This window comes from Loxodonta africana, chromosome 17 (assembly GCF_030014295.1).
Source record: "Loxodonta africana isolate mLoxAfr1 chromosome 17, mLoxAfr1.hap2, whole genome shotgun sequence".
NCBI lineage: Eukaryota > Metazoa > Chordata > Mammalia > Proboscidea > Elephantidae > Loxodonta > Loxodonta africana.
In genome coordinates, this window is record NC_087358.1 from 75212192 (window position 1) to 75233733 (window position 21542).

Sequence of the window (21542 nt, forward strand, 5' to 3'; positions counted from 1 at the left end):
CTTTTCCCTCCCACTCCCACCAGCAACCCTTTTTCCCCCAAAATCTCCATCCACATGTCTTAAATATCTGTACTGCAAGTGAATTTTACTTTATTTGTCACCCACTGGTTCTTTTTACACATATCTATTGAATACCTGCTTTGGGTGGGCCCTGTGCTGATGCTTCCTTGCCCATAAGGAGGAGTTGCCATAAGGAGGCCTTGCCCATAAGGAGGCAGAGGAGAGGCCTGAGCACACAGATAAAGGACTGTCTGCTGTGCTCTGGGCACACAGCCCAGCCTAGGGCCAGCAAAAGTTTCCTAAAGGACAGCACTTAAGCCCACCTTAGCCTCCCTACCTGAATCTATTTGAAAATGGAAAGGGCTGGGAGAAAGCTGGGCTTATGAATAGGGGGGCCTTTCAGTCCTCCTGGCTGTTACCAGTTATTACGAATAATTAAAATTCTTAAAATATCAGAAGAACTAACTGTTTGCCTACTTCCAGAATGTAAGGAGAGAGATAAAATCATGACTGGGTTCCACCACATCCAGGGATGCAGGAAAGTTGGTCAGATGCATCACCGTCCATTTCTGGGACTTGAGAAAGAAAAGAAAGAGCGTGAGAGGAACCAGCCTTAAGGCTCACCTTTCAGCTTCCCCATCACCCATCTGGCTTCCCCTGCATTCTGCCCCCATCAGGGGGCAGTGGGACCCAAGGTGTCTGTGTAGAGGGGATGGGGTGCACAGCTCTCACTGCCAGAGATGCAGCAAGGGGGAGATGCTTCTGAACCCTGAAAGCAAAACTCTATGCCCCTCTTCTACCAGCAAGATTATGGGACACGATGAGGCCTGAGTTGCCTCCTGGGTAGGGCCAGCGCTGGCACCCAACCAGACAATCGAGGTTTTTTAGCCTTCCAAAGAGTTCCGGAGGCGGGGCCAAGATGGCGGACTAGGTGGACGCTACCGCGGATCCCTCTTGCAACAAAGACTCGGAAAAACAAGTGAATCGATCACATACATAACAATCTACGAACTCTGAACAACAAACACAGACTTAGAGACGGAGAACGAACAAATACGGGCAGACAGCGATTGTTTTCAGAACTAGGAGCCAGCGTACCAGGCAGGTGACCTTTGCAGCCTGATCTGGGGCAGAGCCCAGAGGGGCAGACGGCACAGACAAGGGGCCCAGCCCTACCCCCCCGAACCCATCCCGGGAGGGAGTCTAGCGGGTTGGCGCAGGCGGCGTAGCGGCACAGCCGGTAGGAGAAGCACCCGGGAGGCAGTGACTGATCTTGGAGTGGGGAGAGCAGCGTCCCAGCCGGGGAGCCGTCCTGCTGGGAGTTTGGGGGGAAGCGGGTGTGGCGCGAACATGGGGATCAGCTATATTTCCCTAAAGCGACCCCGGGGGGGGGCCCAGACGTTCGTGCAGGGGACGCCCACCCAGTTCGCGCGTGCGGTGCGGCGCACCAGAGGGAGAAGTCCCCGGAAGTGACTGGTCTTGGAGAGGGGAGAGCAGTGTCCCAGCCGGGGAGCCGTCCCGCCGGGTTTTTGGCGGACGCGGGCGGAGCATGAACACGGGGATCAGCTCTATATTCTGTGGTGCTACACTCCTAGCTGTCTGATCCCTCCCCCACCCTCCCCAGGCGGCTCCATTAACATCCGAATACCCTGAGCCAGAGGGGGAATTCAGATAGCGATCTGACTGCATTTTTTTTTAGCTGATTACCTGGAAAAACTAGTTTCCCAGTGATGGCTCGGAGACAGCAGTCCATATCAAACCACATAAAGAAACAGACCATGACAGCTTCTCCAACCCCCCAAACAAAAGAATCAAAATCTTTCCCAAATGAAGATACAATCCTGGAATTATCAGATACAGAATATAAAAAACTAATTTACAGAATGCTTAAAGATATCACAAATGAAATTAGGATAACTGTAGAAAAAGCCAAGGAACACACTGATGAAACTGTTGAAGAACTCAAAAAGATTATTCAAGAACATAGTGGAAAAATTAATAAGTTGCAAGAATCCATAGAGAGACAACATGTAGAAATCCAAAAGATTAACAATAAAATAACAGAATTAGACAATGCAATAGGAAGTCAGAGGAGCAGATTCGAGCAATTAGAATGTAGACTGGGACTTCTGGAGGACCAGGGAATCAACACCAACATACCTGAAAAAAAATCAGATAAAAGAATTTAAAAAAATGAAGAAACCCTAAGAATCATGTGGGACTCTATCAAGAAGGATAACCTGCGGGTGATTGGCGTCCCAGAACAGGGAGGGGGGACAGAAAACACAGAGAAAATAGTTGAAGAACTCCTGACACAAAACTTCCCTGAAATCATGAAAGACGAAAGGATATCTATCTAAGATGCTCATCGAACCCCATTTAAGATTGATCCAAAAGGAAAACACCAAGACATATTATCATCAAACTTGCCAAAACCAAAGACAAACAGAAAATTTTAAAAGCAGCCAGGGAGAAAAGAAAGGTTTTCTTCAAGGGAGAATCAATAAGAATAAGTTCAGACTACTCAGCAGAAACCATGCAGGCAAGAAGGGAATGGGATGACGTATACAGAGCACTGAAGGAGAAAAACTGCCAACCAAGGATCATATATCCAGCAAAACTCTCTCTGAAATATGAAGGAGAAATTAAGATATTTACAGATAAACACAAGTTTAGAGAATTTGCAAAAACTAAACCAAGACTACAAGAAATGCTAAAGGAGATTGTTTGGCCTGACGACCAATAATATCAGGTTCCAGCACAATACAAGGTCACAAAACAGAACATCCTGATATCAACGCAACTCAAATAGGGAAAGCACAAAAACAAACAAATTAAGATTAATACTAAAAAATAAATAAATAAACAAAATAATACACATAACAGGGAATCATGGAAATCAATAGATAAATGATCACAATCAAAAAGAGGGACTAAATATAGGAGGCATTGAACTGCCAGATGGAGAGTGATACAAGGTGATATAGAACGATACAAGTTAGGTTTTTACTTAGAAAAATAGGGGTAAATAATAAGGTAACCACAAAAAGGAATATCAATTCCATAACTCAAGAAAAAAGCCAAGAAAAACGTAACGACTCAACTAACATAAAGTTAAACATTATGAAAATGAGGATCTCACAATCTACTAAGAAAAACGTCTCAGCACAAAAAAGTATGTGGAAAAATGAAATGGCCAACAACACACATGAAAAGGCATCAAAATGACAGCACTAATAACTTATTTATCTATAATTACACTGAATGTAAATGGACTAAATGCACCAATAAAGAGACAGAGAGTCACGGACTGGATAAAGAAACACGATCCATCTATATGCTGCCTACAAGAGACACACCTTAGACTTAGAGATACAAACAAACTAAAACTCAAAGGATGGAAAAAAATATATCAAGCAAATAATAAGCAAAAAAGAAGAGGAGTAGCAATATTAATTTCTGACAAAATAGACTTTAGACTTAAATCCACCACAAAGGATAAAGAAGGACACTATATAATGATAAAGGGACAATTGATCAGGAAGACATAACCATATTAAATATTTACGCACCCAATGACAGGGCTGCAAGATACATAAATCAAATTTTAACAGAATTGAAAAGTGAGATAGATACCTCCACATTTATAGTAGGAGACTTCAACACACCACTTTTGGAGAAGGACAGGACATCCACTAAGAAGCTCAATAGAGACACAGAAGACCTGCTTACAACAATCAATCAACTTGACCTCATTGACTTATACAGAACTCTCCACCCAACTGCTGCAAAATATACTTTTTTTTCTAGTGCACATGGAACATTCTCTAGAATAGACCACATATTAGGTCATAAAACAAACCTTTGCAGAATCCAAAACATCGAAATATTACAAAGCATCTTCTCAGACCACAAGGCAATGAAGCTAGAAATCAGTAACAGAAAAACTAGGGAAAAGAAATCAAATACCTGGAAAATGAACAATACCCTCCTGAAAAAAGACTGGGTTATAGAAGACATCAAGGAGGGAATAAGGAAATTCTTAGAAAGCAACGAGAATGAAAATACTTCCTATCAAAACCTCTGGGACACAGCAAAAGCAGTGCTCAGAGGCCAATTTATATCGATAAATGCACACATACAAAAAGAAGAAAGAGCCAAAATCAGAGAACTGTCCCGACAACTTGAACAAATAGAAAGTAAGCAACAAAAGAACCCATCAGGCACCAGAAGAAAACAAATAATAAAAATTAGAGCTGAACTAAATGAATTAGAGAACAGAAAAACAATTGAAAGAATTAACAAAGCCAAAAGCTGGTTCTTTGAAAAAATTAACAAAATTGATAAACCATTGGCTAGACTGACTAAAAAAAAAATAGGAAAGCAAACAAATAACCCGAATAAGAAACGAGAAGGACCACATCACAACAGAGCCAAATGAAATTAAAAGAATCATTTCAGATTACTACGTAAAATTGTACTCTAACAAATTTGAAAACCTAGAAGAAATGGATAAATTCTTGGAAAAATACTACCTACCTAAACTAACACATTCAGAAGTAGAGCAACTAAATAGACCCATAACAAAAAAAGAGATTGAAACGGTAATCAAAAAACTTCCAACAAAAAAAAGTCCTGGCCCAGACAGCTTCACTGCAGAGTTCTACCAAACCTTCAGAGAAGACTTAACACCACTACTACTGAAGGTATTTCAAAGCATAGAAAAAGACGGAATACTACCCAACTCATTCTATGAAGGTACCATCTCCCTGATACCAAAACCAGGTAAAGACATTACAAAAAAAGAAAATTATAGACCTATATCCCTCATGAACATAGATGCAAAAATCCTCAACAAAATTCTAGCCAAAAGAATCCAACAACACATCAAAAAAATAATTCACCCTGATCAAGTGGGATTTATACCAGGTATGCAAGGCTGGTTTAATATCAGAAAGACCATTAATGTAATCCATCACATAAATAAAACAAAAGATAAAAAGCACATGATCTTATCAATAGATGCAGAAAAGGCATTTGACAAAGTTCAACACCAATTCATGATAAAAACTCTTACCAAAATAGGAATTGAAGGAAAATTCCTCAACATAATAAAGGGCATCTATGCAAAGCCAACAGCCAATATCACTCTAAATGGAGAGAACCTGAAAGCATTTCCCTTGAGAACGGGAACCAGACAAGGATGCCCTTTATCACCGCTCTTATTCAACATCGTACTTGAAGTCCTAGCCAGGGCAATTAGGCTAGACAAAGAAATAAAGGGTATCCAGATTGGCAAGGAGGAAGTAAAGCTATCACTATTTGCAGATGACATGATCGTATACATGGAAAACCCTAAGGAATCCTCCAGAAAACTACTGAAACTAATAGAAGAGTTTGGAAGAGTCTCAGGTTATAAAATAAACATACAAAAATCACTTGGATTCCTCTACATCAACAAAAAGAACACCGAAGAGGAAATAACCAAATCAATACCATTCACAGTAGCCCCCAAGAAGATAAAATACTTAGGAATAAATCTTACCAAGGATGTAAAAGACCTATACAAAGAAAACTACAAAGCTCTACTACAAGAAATTCAAAAGGACATACTTAAGTGGAAAAACATACCCTGCTCATGGATAGGAAGACTTAACATAGTAAAAATGTCTATTCTACCAAAAGCCATCTATACATATAACGCACTTCCAATCCAAATACCAATGTCATATTTTAAGGGGATAGAGAAACAAATCACTAATTTCATATGGAAGGGAAAGAAGCCCCGGATAAGCAAAGCATTACTGAAAAAGAAGAAAGTGGGAGGCCTCACTCTACCTGATTTCAGAACCTATTATACAGCTACAGTAGTCAAAACAGCCTGGTACTGGTACAACAACAGGCACATAGACCAATGGAACAGAATTGAGAACCCAGATATAAATCCATCCATGTATGAGCAGCGGATATTTGACAAAGGACCAGTGTCAGTCAATTGGGGAAAAGATAGTCTTTTTAACAAATGGTGCTGGCATAAATGGATATCCATTTGCAAAAGAATGAAACAGGACCCATACCTCACACCATGCACAAAAACTAACTCCAAGTGGATCAAAGACCTACACATAAAGACTAAAACGATAAAGATCATGGAAGAAAAAATAGGGACAACCCTAGGAGCCCTAATACAAGGCATAAACAGAATACAAAACATTACCAAAAATGATGAAGAGAAACCAGATAACTGGGAGCTCCTAAAAATCAAACACGTATGCTCATCTAAAGACTTCACCAAAAGAGTAAAAAGACCACCTACAGACTGGGAAAGAATATTCAGCTATGACATCTCAGATCAGCGCCTGATCTCTAAAATCTACATGATTCTGTCAAAACTCAACCACAAAAAGACAAACAACCCAATCAAGAAGTGGGCAAAGGATATGAACACACATTTCACTAAAGAAGATATTCAGGCACCCAACAGATACATGAGAAAATGCTCTCGATCATTAGCCATTAAAACCATTAGAGAAATGCAAATTAAAACTACGATGAGATTCCATCTCACACCAACTAGACTGGCATTAATCCAAAAAACACAAAATAATAAATGTTGGAGAGGCTGCGGAGAGATTGGAACTCTCATACACTGCTGGTGGGAATGTAAAATGGTACAACCACTTTAGAAATCCATCTGGCGTTATCTTAAACAGTTAGAAGTAGAACTACCATACAACCCAGAAATCCCACTCCTCGGAATATACCCTAGAGATACAAGAGCCTTCACACCAACAGATATATGCACACCCATGTTTATTGCAGCTCTGTTTACAATAGCAAAAAGCTGGAAGCAACCAAGATGTCCGTCAACGGATGAATGGGTAAATAAATTGTGGTATATTCACACAGTGGAATACTACGCATCGATAAAGAACAGTGACGAATCTGTGAAACACTTCATAACATGGAGGAATTTGGAAGGCATTATGCTGAGCGAAATGAGTCAGAGGAAAAAGGACAAATATTGTATAAGACCACTATTATAAGATCTTGAGAAATAGAAAAAACGGAGAAAAACACATACTTTTGTGGTTACAAAGAGGGGAGGGAGGGAGGGAGGGAGAGGGTTTTTTATTGATCAATCAGTAGATAAGAACTGCTTTGGGTGAAGGGAAAGACAACACTCAATACAAGGAAGGTCAGCCTAATTGGACTGGACTAAAAGCAAAGAGGTTTCCGGGATAAAATGAAAGCTTCAAAGGTCAGCGGAGCAGGGGCTAGGGTCTGGGGAACATGGTTTGAGGGGACTTCTAAGTCAATGGGCAAAATAATTCTATTATGAAAACATTCTGCATCCCACTTTGAATTGTGGCGTCTGGGGTCCTAAATGCCAACAAACGGCCATCTAAGATACATCATTTGGTCTCAACCCACCTGGAGCAAAGGCAAAGGAAGAACACCAAGGTCACACGACAACTAAGAACCCAAGAGACAGAAAGGGCCACATGAACCAGAGACCTACATTATCCTGAGACCAGAAGAACTAGTTGGTGCCCGGCCACAATCCATGTCTGCCCTGTCAGGGAGCACAACAGAGAACCCCTGAGGGAGCAGGAGATCAGTGGGATGCAGACCCCAATTTCTCATAAAAAGACCATACCTAATGGTATGACTGCAACTAGAGGAATCCCAGAGACAATGCTCCCCAGAACTTCTGATGGCACAGGACAGGAACCATCCCCGAAGACAACTTATCAGGCATGAAAAGGACTGGTCAGCGGGAGGGAGAGAGATGCTGATAAAGAGCGAGCTAATTAAATCAGGTGGACACGGGAGAGTGTGTTGGCAACTCTTGACTGGAGGGGGGATGGGAAGATAGAGAGAGAGGGAAGACGGCAAAATTGGCACGAAACGAGAGACTGAAAGGGCTGACTCAATAGGGGGAGAGCAAGTGGGAGAAGGGAGTAAGATGTATGTAAACTTACATGTGACAGACTGATTGGAATGGTAAATGTTCACTTGAATCTTAATAAAAATTAGTTAAAAAAAAAAGAGTTCCATAAACAAGTTCTAGATGAATTTTCCTTAATACTCAGTTCGGTTATTCATAAATAAAAGAATCCTTTAAAAAAATAAAAACTACATAGTTCAAATATAAATTATAATTGTTAGTTAAAATGCAAGTTGCTTTTTTTTAAAATTATTTACTTACGTTTATTTCTCCTACACATATCCCCAGCACCTCTTGCTGGGGTATTTTGATGGGTTACCACAAACATTAAATAAATTTCTGGCTTCCGAAAACAAACTTTAACCCAGTGGCATCACTTCTGTGGGAAACTTCTAGATCTTCAAACAAGCATTGTGCAGGGAAACCCTCAAAACACACCACTTGTGTATATAGATCAGCAGCTGCTTGTGAAAAGGCTCTGTAGACTACAGAGTGCTCCAGGACGACTGCTTCCTGGGACGCGTGTAGATCATGAGGGACAGGTTTGTAGTGTCTAATGGCTGATCTCATTCAGAACCCCAATGGTTGTCAGACCTCCCCAGGGGAAGAGGTGCCCAGGCTGCTCTGACAGGTGTGTAGGGGTGGGGCCAGCAGGTCCCTGCTCCCCTTCCTGTCCACACTTGGTGGGCCCCAGCAAAATGACCTGTGCTGCTTTACGCTGCAGCGTGAGATGCAACACAGTCTGCCTTTGGAGCAGTTTCTTCCACTAAGACATTGAAACCCAACTGTGAAACCAACTCAGTAGCGTGACAGCCTGTATTGTATATACTGTGCTTCAGTTTCCTCTTTGTTAACAGCGGTAATGACAGTATCTAGGCAAACCTTCGTGAGTATTAACTATTCCAAGGAGACAAACAGGCATTAATGTCTAGTCTTTTAGTCTAATGGAGTTTTAATATTTCTCTAATATGAACAATGAGAATAGAAATAGTTTCACAAAATTGTAAGCTTAAAAATGTTTTTAACAAGTTTTTTTTAGAATTATGTTATCTCAGCCTGGTTTCTCTGTTAAGAATATCTTGGGTTTTGTTTCAGCCCTGTGGAGACATGGTTCGGTTAAAACTTTAAGGTGCAGATCTGGAGAAGAGAGGACCTCGCCCAAATTTATATATAGGTACCGCAGGTGAAGTCCAGTGGAGTTTTTTGGGCTTGGTTTCCTGTCTCAGGCTAGCATAAAATGTTGTTGTTAGGTGCGGTCTAGTTGTTTTCAACTCATAGAGACCCTAAGTGACAGAGTAGAACTGCCCCACATAAAATAGAGGCTTTTATTTTTATTTATTTTTGAAGTGTTTCCATTTTATTTTTTGTTATAAGGAGGCTGAATGTTGGTTTTTTCTTTTCCAAGCTTGAGGTGAAGTTTACATAGCAAGTTAATTTTCCAATCATTGATTCTTTCACAAATTGTCTTGAGACATTGGCTGCAATCCCCACATTATGTCAGCAATCCCCACAATATGTCAGCACTCTCCCCATTTCTCCCTGCGTTCCCCATTTCCATTCATCTAGTTTCCCTGCCTGCTCATCTTTGGTTTTGGGCAAATGTTGCCCTTTTGGTCCCGTATAGCTGATTGTTCTAAGGAACACATTCTTAAGGGATGTTATTATTGATTTCATAGCCCCATCTATTGTCTGACTTAATTAAAGATGGCATCTGAGAGTGTCCATAGTTTCAAGTTAGAAGCTTGTCCTGGCCAATACCCTGATGGCTTCCTCCAAACTCTATCAGACCAGTAAGTCTGGTCTTTTTTTTTTAATTTTGTTCTACATTTTTACCCATTCTGCCCAGGAGCGTCTATCGTGATCCCGGTCAGAGCAGTCAACAGTGGTAGCTGGGTACCATCTGGAGTCCTAGTGGTACAGTGGTTAAGCATCCAGCCACTTAACCAAAAGGCTGTCAGTTTGAATCCACCAGCTGCTTCTTGGAAACCCTATGCGGCGGTTCTGCTACTGTCCTATAGGGTCACTATGAGTCAGAATCAACTCAAAGGCAGTGGGTTTGGTTTTTTGGTTTTGGTTAGTCTTTTGGATTCATTGCTTCATTGGGACTTGGGTTTTCTTCATTCTCCTTTGTTCCTGGTGGGAAGAGACCAATAGTTGCTTCTTAGATAGCACTCACAAGTTTTTAAGACTCCAGAAGCTACTCACCAGGCTAGGATGTAGGACGTTATCCTTATGAACTGTGTTTTGCTAATTGACCTAGATGTCTCCTGAGACTGTGGTCCTTAGCCTTCATGTCCAGTGGTTCAGTGCTGATTTCTAAGTAGTTTCTGTAGCTATGCACCCTATATGCTCTATTATACGTATGAGTATACGTGAAGCATTTACAAATATGTATGTAGAGAAAACACAACCATACCTATATATGTACTTGAGCATACTCCTGTATAACCCCTCACATATTTATCATACATATTAGCCCATGTATCCACTCCCAAACCATTGATTGTAATTACTATGGTTGGAGGATTGAACGTGTCATAACATGTACCATTGCTGCTCTTTACTCTTGTGTACCTCTTCCGTGTCTTATTTTGCCTTGGTCATGTTGTGCTGACTTTCCCCACATTGTGTATTGTCTTACCCTTCACCAGAATTAACACTTGTCTGCTGTCTAGTTAGTGATTATCCCTCCCTCCCTGTACTGTCTTTGGTAACAATCAACCTATTCTTGACTTTTTATTTATATGATGGATTACATTAATTGTTTTTCTAATGTTGAACCATCCCTGCATACCTGGTATAAATCCCACTTTGTCATGGTGAGTTGTTTGTTTTTTTTTTTTTTTTAATTTTTATTGTGCTTTAAGTGAAAGTTTACAAATCAAGTCAGTCTCTCACACAAAAACCCATATACATCTTGCTACACACTCCCAATTACTCTCCCCCTAATGAGACAGCCCGCTCTCTCGCTCCACTCTCTCTTTTCATGTCCATTTCACCAGCTTCTAACCCCTTCCACCGTCTCATCTCCCCTCCAGGCAGGAGATGCCAACATAGTCTCAAGTGTCCACCTGATCCAAGAAGCTCACTCCTCACCAGCATCCCTCTCCAACCCACTGTCCAGTCCAATCCATGTCTGAAGAGTTGGCTTCAGGAATGTTTCATGTCCTGGGCCAAAAGAAAGTCTGAGGGCCATGACCACTGGGGTCCTTCTAGTCTCAGTCAGACCATTAAGTCTGGTCTTTTTATGAGAATTTGGGGTCTGCATCCCATTGCTCTCCTGTTCCCTCAGGGGTTCTCTGTTGTGTTCCCTGTCAGGGCAGTCATCGGTTGTAGCCGGGCACCATCTAGTTCCTCTGGTCTCAGGATGATGTAGTCTCTGGTTCATGTGGCCCTTTCTGTCTCTTGGATTCGTAATTGCCTTGTGTCCTTGGTGTTCTTCATTCTCCTTTGATCCAGGTGGGTTGAGACCAATTGATGCATCCTAGATGGCTGCTTGCTAGCGTTTAAGACCCCAGACGCCACTCTTCAAAGTGGGATGCAGAATATTTTCTTAATAGATTTTATTATGCCAATTGACTTAGATGTCCCCTGAAACCATGGTCCCCAGACCCCTGCCCCTGCTATGCTGGCCTTTGAAGCATTCAGTTTATTCAGGAAACTTCTTTCCTTTTGGTTTAGTCCAGTTGTGCTGACCTCGCCTGTATTGTGTGCTGTCTTTCCCTTCACGTAAAGTACCTCTTATCTACTATCTAATTAGTGAATGCTCCTCTCCCACCCTCCCTCCCTCCCCTCCTTGTAAACACAAAAGAGTGTTTTCTTCTCAGTTTAAACTATTTCTCAAGTTCTTATACTACTGTTCTTATACAATATTTGTCCTTTTGCAAATAATTTCACTCAGCATAATGCCTTCCAGTTTCCTCCGTGTTATGAAATGTTTCACAGATTCCTCACTGTTCTTTGTCGATGCGTAGATTCCATTGTGTGAATATGCCGTAATTTATTTATCCATTCATCCGTTGATGGGCACCTTGGTTGTTTCCATCTTTTTGCTATTGTAAACAGTGCTGCAATAAACATGGGTGTGCATATATCTGTTTGTGTAAAGGCTCTTATTTCTCTAGGATATATTCCAAGGAGTGGGATTGCTGGATCGTATAGTACTTCTATTTCAAGCTTTTTAAGGAAGCGCCAAATCGATTTCCAAAGTGGTTGTACCATTTTACATTCCCACCAGCAGTGTATAAGTGTTCCAATCTCTCCACAGCCTCTCCAACATTGATTATTTTGTGTTTTTTGGATTAATGCCAGCCTTGTTGGAGTGAGATGAAATCTCATTGTAGTTTTGATCTGCGTTTCTCTAATGGCTAATGATCGTGAACATTTCCTCATATATGTTAGCTACCTGAATGTCTTCTTTAGTGAAGAGTCTATTCATATCTTTTGCCCATCTTTTAATGGGTTATTTGTCTTTTTGCAGTTGAGCTTTTGCAGTATCATGTAGATTTTAGAGATCAGGTGCTGATCAGAAATGTCACAGCTAAAAACTTTTTCCCAGTCTGTAGGTAGTCTTTTTATTCTTTCGGTGAAGTCTTTGGATGAGCATAGGTGTTTGATTTTTAGGCGCTCCCAGTTATCTAGTTTTTCTTCTACATTCTTAATAATGTTTTGTATACGGTTTATGCCATATATTAGGGCTCCTAATGTTGTCTCTTTTTTCTTCCATGATCTTTATCGTTTTAGATTTTATATTTCGGTCTTTGATCCATTTTGAGTTAGCTTTTCTGCATGGAGTGAGGTATGGGTCTTGTTTCATTTTCTTGCAGATGGATATCCAGTTATGCCAGCACCATTTATTAAAAAGACTCTTTTCCCCATTTAACTGTTTTGGGGACTTTGTCAAATATCAGCTGCTCATATGTGGATGGATTTATGTCTGGATTCTCAATTCTGTTCCATTGGTCCATGTATCTGTTGTTGTACAGGTACCAGGCTGTTTCGACTACTGTGGCGGTATAATAGGCTCTAAAATCAGGTAAAGTGACACCTCCCACTCTGTTCTTCTTTTTCAGTAATACCTTATTTATCCGGGGCCTCTTTCCCTTCCATATGAAGTTGGCGATTTGTTTCTCCATCTCATTAAAGAATGTCGCTGGGATTTAGATCGGAATTGCATTAAATGTACAGATCGCTTTTGGTAGAATAGATATTTTCACAATGTTAAGTCTTCCTATCCATGAGCAAGGTATGTTCTTCCACTTATGTAAGTCTCTTTTGGTTTCTTGCAGAAGCGTACTCTAGTTTTCTTTGTGTAAGTCTTTTACATCTCTGGTAAGATTTATTCCTACGTATTTTATCTTCTTGGGGGCTACTGTAAATGGCATTGGTTTGGTGATTTCCTCTTCGATGTTCTTTTTGTTCGTGTAGAGGAACCCAACTGATTTTTGTATGTTTATCTTGTATCCTGATACTCTGCTGAACTCTTCTATTAGTTTCAGTAGTTTTCTGGAGGATTCCTTAGGGTTTTCTGTATATAAGATCATGTCATCTGCAAATAGAGGTACTTTTACTTCTTCCTTGCCAATCTGGATGCCCTTTATTTCTTTATCTAGCCTAATTGCTCTGGCTAGGACCTCCAACACAATGTTGAATAAGAGCAGTGATAAAGGGCATCCTTGATCACTTGGGTTCCTGATCTCAATGGGAATGCTTTCAGGCTCTCTCCATTTGTGGTGATGTTGGCTGTTGGCTTTGTATACCAAAAAACCAAGCCCACTGCCATCGATGTTGATTCTGACTCATAGTGACCCTGTAGGACAGAGTAGAACTGCCCCATAGAGTTTCCAAGGAGCCCCTGGTGGATTTGAACTGCCGACCTCTTGGTTAGCAGCTGTGGCTTTGTATAAATGCCCTTTATTATGTTGAGGAATTTTTCGTCTATTCCTATTTTGCTGAGAGTTTTTATCATGAATGAGTGTTGAACTTTGTCAAATGCCTTTTCTGCATCAATTGATAAAATCATGTGATTCTTGTCATTTGTTTTATTTATGTGGTGGATTATATTAATTGTTTTTCTGATGTTGAACTGTCCCTGCATACCTGGTATGAATCCCACCTGGGTCATGGTGAATTATTTTTTTGATATGTTGTTGAATTCTATTGGCTAGAATTTTGTTGAGGATTTTTGCATCTACGTTCATGAGGGATATAGGTTTATAATTTTCTTTTCTTGTGGTGTCTTTACCTGGTTTTGGTATCAGGGATACGGTGGCTTCATAGAATGAGTTTGGTAGTATTCCGTCCTTTTCTATGCTCTGAAATACCTTTAATAGTAGTGGTGTTAACTCTTCTCTGAAAGTTTGGTAGTACTCTGCAGTGAAGCTGTCCACACCAGGGCTTTTTTTTTTGTTGTTGGGAATTTTTTTTTACCTTTTCAATTTCTCCTTTTGTGGGGTTTATTTAATTGTTCTACCTCTCTTTGTGTTAGTTTAGGTAGGTAGCATGTTTCTAGGAATTCATCCATTGCTTCTAGGTTTTCAAATTTGTTAGAGTACAATTTTTCATAGTAATCTGGTATGATTCTTTTAATTTCAGTTGGGTCTGTTGTAATATCGCCCATCTCGTTTCTTATTCAGGTTATTTGCTTCCTTTCCTGTTATTCTTTTGTCAGTTTGACCAGTGCTTTATCAATTTTAATTTTATCAAAGAACCAGCTTTTGGTCTTGTTAATTCTTTCAATTGTTTTTCTGTTGTCTATTTCATTTAATACTGCTCTAATTTTTATTATTTGCTTTCTTCAGGTGTCTGAGTGTTTCTTTTGTTCCTATATTTTCAAGTTGTAGGGATAGTTCTTTGATTTTGGCCCTTTCTTCTTTTTGTATGTGTGCATTTATTGATATAAATTGACCTCTGAGCACTGCTTTCACTGTGTCCCAAAGGTTCTCTGAATTTCTTTATTCCATCCTTAATGTCTTCTATAATCCAGTCGTTTTTGAGCAGGGTGTTGTTCAGATTCCAAGTCTTTGGTTTCTTTTCCCTGCTGTTCCAGTTATTGATTTCCACTTTTATGGCCTTATTGTCAGAGAAGATGCTTTGTAATATTTCAATGTTTTGGATTCTGCTAAGGGTAAAGCTTGCTTTATGACCTAATATGTGATCTATTCTAGAGAATGTTCCATGTGCACTAGAAAAGAAAGTATACTTGGTTGCTGTTGGGTGGAGTGTTCTGTATATGTCTACAAGGTCAAATTGGTTGATTGTGGCACTTAGATCTTCCATGTCTTTTTTGAGCTTCTTTCTGGATGTCCTGTCCTTCACCTAATGTGGTGTGCCGAAGTCTCCTACTGTTATTGTGGAGCTGTCTATCTCACTTTTCAATGCTAATAGTGTTTTCTGTATCTTGCAGCACTGTCATGGGTTTTGTAAATATTTAATATGTTTATATCCTCCTGGCATATTGTCCCTTTAATCATTATATAGTGCCCTTCCTTATCCTTTATGATAGATTTAAATTCTATTTTGTCAGAAATTAATATTGCCACTCCTGCTCTTTTTTGATTGTTATTTGCTTGATATTTTTTTTCCATTCTTTTGAGTTTTAGTTTGTTTGTGTCTCTAAGTCTAAGGTGTGTCTCTTGTAGACGGCATATAGACAGATCATGTTTTTTAATCCATTCTGCCACTCTCTGTCTCTTTATTGGTGCGTTTAGTCCATTTAGATTCAGGGTAGTTATGGGTAGGTATGAATTTAGTGCTACCATTTTGATGTCTTTTTGTGTGTGTTGCTGACAGTGTCTTTTTCCCACTGAATTTTTTTTGCTGAGTAGTTTATCTTTACATATTGTCTTTTGCTCTTATTCATTGTTGTTGATTTTGTTTCTGCTGAGTCTCTATTTTTTCTTATATTTTATTTTGATGTGTAGGATAGTTTGTCTCCTTTGTCGTTACCTTAATATTTACCCCTATTTTTCTAAATTTAAACCTAACTTTTATTTCTTTGTATCACCTTGTCTTCCTCTCCATATAAAAGATCTGTGAGTACATTTCTTAGACCTTCTTTATTGTTTTAATGGTGTCTACTTTTACATAATAACTGTTTCCCTGTTTTAAGCGTTTTTTTATCTTGATTTATTTTTGTGATTTCCCTGTTTGGGCTGACATCTGATTGCTCTGTCCAGTGTTCTAATCTTGGGTTGATAGCTGATTTTATTGATTTTCTAACCAAAGAACTCCCTTTAGTATTTCTTGTAGTTTTGGTTTTCATGAATTCCCTAAACTTCTGTTTATCTGGAAATGTCCTAATTTCACCCTCATATGTGAGAGACAGTTTTGCTAGATATATGATTCTGGGCTGGCATTTTTTTTCCTTCAAAGCTGTGTATAAATCATCCCATTCCCCTCTTGCCTGCATGGTTTCTGCCGACTAGTCGGAGCTTATTCTTAATTACTCTCCTTTGTAGGTGACTTTTATTTATCCCTAGCTGCTCTTAAAATTCTTTATCTTTGGTTTGGCAAGTTTGATTATAATATGTCTTGGTGACTTTCTTCTAAAATCTACCTTATGTGGAGTTCGATAAGCATCTTGGATAGATATCCTCTCATCTTTCATGACATCAGGGAAGTTTTCTACCAACAAATCGTCAACAATTCTCTCTGTATTTTCTGTTATCCCTCCCTGTTCTGGTAATCCAATCACTCCTAGATTATTTCTCTTGATAGAGTCCCACATGATTCTTAAGGTTTCTTCATTTTTTTTAATTCTTTTATCTGATTTTCTTCAAATATATTGGTGCCAAGTGCTTTATCTTCAAGTTCACAAATTCTGCCTTCCACTTGCTCAATTTTGTTCCTCTGACTTTCTACTGAGTTGTCTACTGCTGTAATTTTATTGTTAATCTTCTGATTTTCTGATTGCTGTCTATGGATTTTTCCAGCTTATTAAATTTTTCATTATGTTCCTGAATAACCTTTTTAATTTCTTCGACTGCTTTATCTGTGTGTTCCTTGGCTTGTTCTGCACATTGCCTGACTTCCTTCCTGTGTCTTGAACGGTTCTGTATATTAATGTTTTGTATTCTGCCTCTGGTAATTGCAGGAATGCACTTTCACCTGGAAGGTCCCTTGATTCTTTGTTTTGAGAGCTTGTTGAGGCGATCATGGTCTGTTTCTTTATGTGACTTGATATTGACTGTTGTCTCCTAGCCATCTATAAGTTATTGTATTAGTTTATTTTATGTTTGCTTACTGTGTTGTACCTCCTTGCTTTGTTTTGATATGCCCAAATGGGTTGCTTGAGTGAGGTAGCTTGATTATTTTTGCCTTTGGAGTTCTGACATCATGTCCCCAGATGGCTAGAGCTGTTAACAGGTGTATCAGTCTAGGAGTCCATTTACTTTTCTTGTATGAATTCAGCTCAGGTGTCCAGGTAGCTGATCATCAAGTGTGTGGTGGTACAGGCTCTGTCCTATAGTCTTAGAGGGGCAGGGGTGATTGGTGTAGGTACCGGTATCTGGTTGCAGCAAGGGATCACACTCTGAACAATGCAGGGGGCTTAGAACTGTCCCCTGAGTTTCTGTGAGGAAAGCTGGTCCCTGTCCCCTAGACTGGTGTGTTCTGCAGGCAGACCATGGGCACCCAGTTTTTGGTTTTAAGGATTGGGAGGTACCGGTTATCCTTGGACCCCTGTCGTGGGTGGCTGGGTAACCTGAGTAGAGGCGCCAGTCCTTAGGCCTCTGACGTGGGTAGGTGAGGACCCTGTTTAATAAGCAAAGCAATGTGAAACATCAAACACCCACCTTTTCACCACACAGCTGAAGCAGTTGTAGTCTGCCAACAAGGGCCTATTCTCCTGAAATAGACCCACACAGGTCCATGTCGGGGGGCGGGGGGCAGAGGGAAGGTATTCAAAGTCCATGGACTTTTTTTTTTTCCTGGACAGGAGCCACTTCTGTCCTGAGCTCCCCCAGTTAGTGGAGCTGGCAAATTATCTTTTCCCCCAAATGTGAATTTATTCCTTCTCCAAGGCCAGGAGGATGGCTCTAGGTGCTCAACAGGGCCTATCTCAGGCCCAGGGAAATCAACAGCTGCTGAAAGCCAGTTTCGGGGCAGAGGGCATGGTAAAATATACGCAGTACTTAGCTTTTGTCGAGAGCACCATCCTTCTCTGGTTCTGGAGTTGTGAGTAAGCTGTGTGGCTGGCTGCTTCTCCCTAAGGAAACTGTGGCAGAATGCTCGTATCAGTCTGCCACAGCCGCTCCCGGGAATGGTGCCTGGGGGCACCCGGCGATTCAGGTCTGGTAACTCCTCTCCGCTTTTGAACTGTCTCTTCCTCCCCCTGCCACTCAGTTCGTTTTCTAATTTTGCCTTTGATGTTTACTGCTGGTAAAAGAATATCAGAAAGATGTCTATCTGTGTTGTACTGACTATGCAAAGGCATTCAACTGTGTGGATCATAACAAATTATGGATAACATTGGGAAGAATGGGAATTCCAGAATACTTAATGGTGCTCCTGAAGAACCTGAACATAGATCAAGAGGCAGTCATTTGAACAGAACAAGGGGATACTGCGTGGATGTGTGTCAGGGTTATATCCTTTCACCATACTCGTTCAATATGTACGCTGAGCAAATAATCCGAGAAGCTGCACTATATGAAGAAGAACGGGGCATCAGGATTGGTGGAAGCGTCATTAAAACCTGTGATATGTAAGTGACACAATCTTGCTTGCTGTAAGCAAAGAGGACTTGAAGCACTTACTGATAAAGATCAATCAGTATGGATTGCACCTCAACATAAAGAAAACAAAAATCCTCACAACTGGACTAATAACCAACATCATGATGAACAGAGAAAATAGTGAAGTTGTCAGGGATTTCATTTTACATGGATCCACAATCAATGCCCATGGAGGTAGCAGTCAAGAAATCAACCGGTGCACTGCATTGGGCAAATCTGCTGCAAAAGATCTCTTTAAAGTGTTTAAAAGCAAAGACTAAGGTGCGCCTGACCCAAGCCATGGTGTTTTCAATCACCTCATATAAATGCAAAAGCTGGACAATGAATAAGGAAGACTGAAGAAAAATTGATGTCTTTGAGTTGTGGTGTTGGCAAAGAATAGTGAGTATACCATGAACTTCTAGAAGAATGAACAAATCTGTCTTGGAAGAAGTACAGCCAGAATCCTCCTTGGAAGTAAGGATGGGGAGACTCTGTCTCATGTACTTCGGACATGTTATTGGGGGGATCAGTCCCTGGAGAAGACATCAAGCTTGGCAGAGGATCAGTGAAAAAGAAGAAGACCTTCAAAGAAATGCATTGACTCAGTAGTGGCAACAATGGGCTTAAGCATAACAACTGTTGTTGAGGATGGCATTGGACGGGGCTGTGTTTTGTTTGTACTTTGGGTTGTTCTGAGTTGGAACTGACTCAATTGCACCTAACAACGTTTATCCGTTGAAGGGTATCATGGATTGAATTATGTCCCTCAGAAAATGTGTGTATCAGTTTGGCTGGGCCATGATTCCCACTTTTGTGTGATTTTTCCTATATGTTGTAAATCCTGCCTCTGTGATGTTAATGAGGGAGGATGGGCAGCAGTTGTGTTAGTGAGGCAGGACTCAAGGGACAAGATTGGATTGTGTCTTAAGTCAATCTCTAGAGATATAAAACAGAGAACCGAGCAGAGAGATGGGGGGGACCTCATACCACCAAGAAAGCAGTGCCAGAAGCAGAGCGCGTCCTTTGGACCTGTGGTCCCTGTGAGGAGAAGCTCCTAGTTCAGGGGAAGATTGATGAGAAGACTGACAGAGAGAGAAAGCATTCTCCTGGAGTTGATGCCCTGAATTTGGACTTTTAGCCTACTTTACTGAGAAGAAATAAACTTCTGTTTGCTAAAGCCATCCACTTATGGTATTTCTGTTATAGCAGCGCTGTATGACTAAGACAAAGGGCATTTAGATTGTTTCCATCTTTTTACTATTGTGAATAGTGCTGCAATGAACATGGGTGTGCATATACCTATTTGTGTTACGGCTTTTATTTTTCTTACGAGTGGGATAGCTGGAGCATATGGTAATTCTGGAAACCCTGGTGGCGTAGTGGTTAAGTGCTACGGCTGCTAACCAAAAGGTTGGCAGTTCAAATCCGCCACGTGCTCCTTGGAAACTCTATGGGGCAGTTCTACTCTGTGCTATAGGGTGGCTATGAGTCGGAATTGACTCGATGGCAGTGGGTTGGGTTTTTGTTTTTTTTTAAGGTAATTCTATTTCTAGATTTTTAAGGAAGTGCCATACTGTTTTCCATAGTGGTTGTAACTTTTTACATTCCCACCAGCAGTGTATAAGACTTCCAATCTTCCCGCAACCTTGCCAATATTTCTTTTCTTTTCTTTTTTTTAATCAGTGCCACGATTGATGGGGTGACGTGGTATTACATAGCTTTTGCATATCTCTAATGGTTAATGATCCCTAGCACTTTCTCATGTGTCTGTTAGCTGCCTGAAGGTCTTCTTTGGTGAAGTATCTGTTCATATCCTTTGGCTATTTTTAATTGGATTATTTGTCTTTTTGTTGTTGAGGTGTTAAAGTATTCTAGAGATTTTAAGGATTAGGCCTTTGTCAGATATGTCATACCCAAAATTTTTTTCCCAGTCTGTACGTTCTGTTTTTACTCTTTTGATGAAGTCTTTTGATGAGTGTAAGTGCCTAATTTTTAGGAGGTCCCATTTATTTAGTTTATCTTCTGCTATGTGTGCATTTTTAGTTAAGGTGGGTATTCTATTTATGCCATATATTAGGGCCTCTGAGCCCTGCTGGGTGCACTGGTTAAGAGTTCAGCTGCTAACCAAAGATCAGTGGTTCGAATTCACCAGCTGCTCCTTGGAAGCCCTATGAGGCAGTTCTATGTCCTAGAGGATCACTATGAGTCAGAATTGACTCGATGGCAAAGAGTTTGGTTTTTGGTTAGTGTTGTCCTTATTTTTTCTTCCATGATCTTTGTCATGTTAAATTTTATGTTTAGGTCTTTGATCTATTTATAGTTACATTTTGTGTATGGTGTAAGGTATGGTCCTGTTTCATTGTCCTACAGATGGACAACCAGTTTGGCCAGCACCATTTATCTTTTCCCCATTTAATGAACTTTTGTACTTTATCAAAGATTAGCTGACCATACAAGGATAGGTTTATATCTGGGTTCTTGATTCTGTTCCATTGGTGTATGTGTCTGTCATTGTACCAGTACCAGGCTGTTTTAACTACCATGGCTGTACAGTAGCTTCTGAGGTCAACAGAGTGTGAGGCCTCCTACTTGGTTCTTTTTCTTCAATAATGCTTTCCTTATCCAGAGCCTCTTTCCTTTCCATATAAAATTGGTGATTTGTTTTTTTCATTACGTTAAAGAATGTTGTTGGAATTTTTATGGGGATTGCATTGTATTTGTGGATCACTTTGGGTTGTTTTGTTAGGTGCCGTCGAGTTCATTCCAACTCATAGTGAACCTATGTATGACAGAATGAAACACCGCCGGGTCCTGTGCCATCCTCATAATCGTTGTTATGCTTGAGCCCATTGTTGCAGTCACTGTGTCAATCC

At 40.4% G+C, this 21542-nt stretch overlaps 1 protein-coding gene across 1 annotated transcript in view; it reads left to right on the top strand.

Annotated features, from left to right (window-relative positions):
* LOC100654884 (phosphatidylinositol 3,4,5-trisphosphate 3-phosphatase TPTE2-like) overlaps positions 1 to 21542 on the top strand; it is a 311464-nt gene that overhangs the window by 273348 nt on the left and 16574 nt on the right. The gene's annotated exons all lie outside the window — the stretch shown is intronic.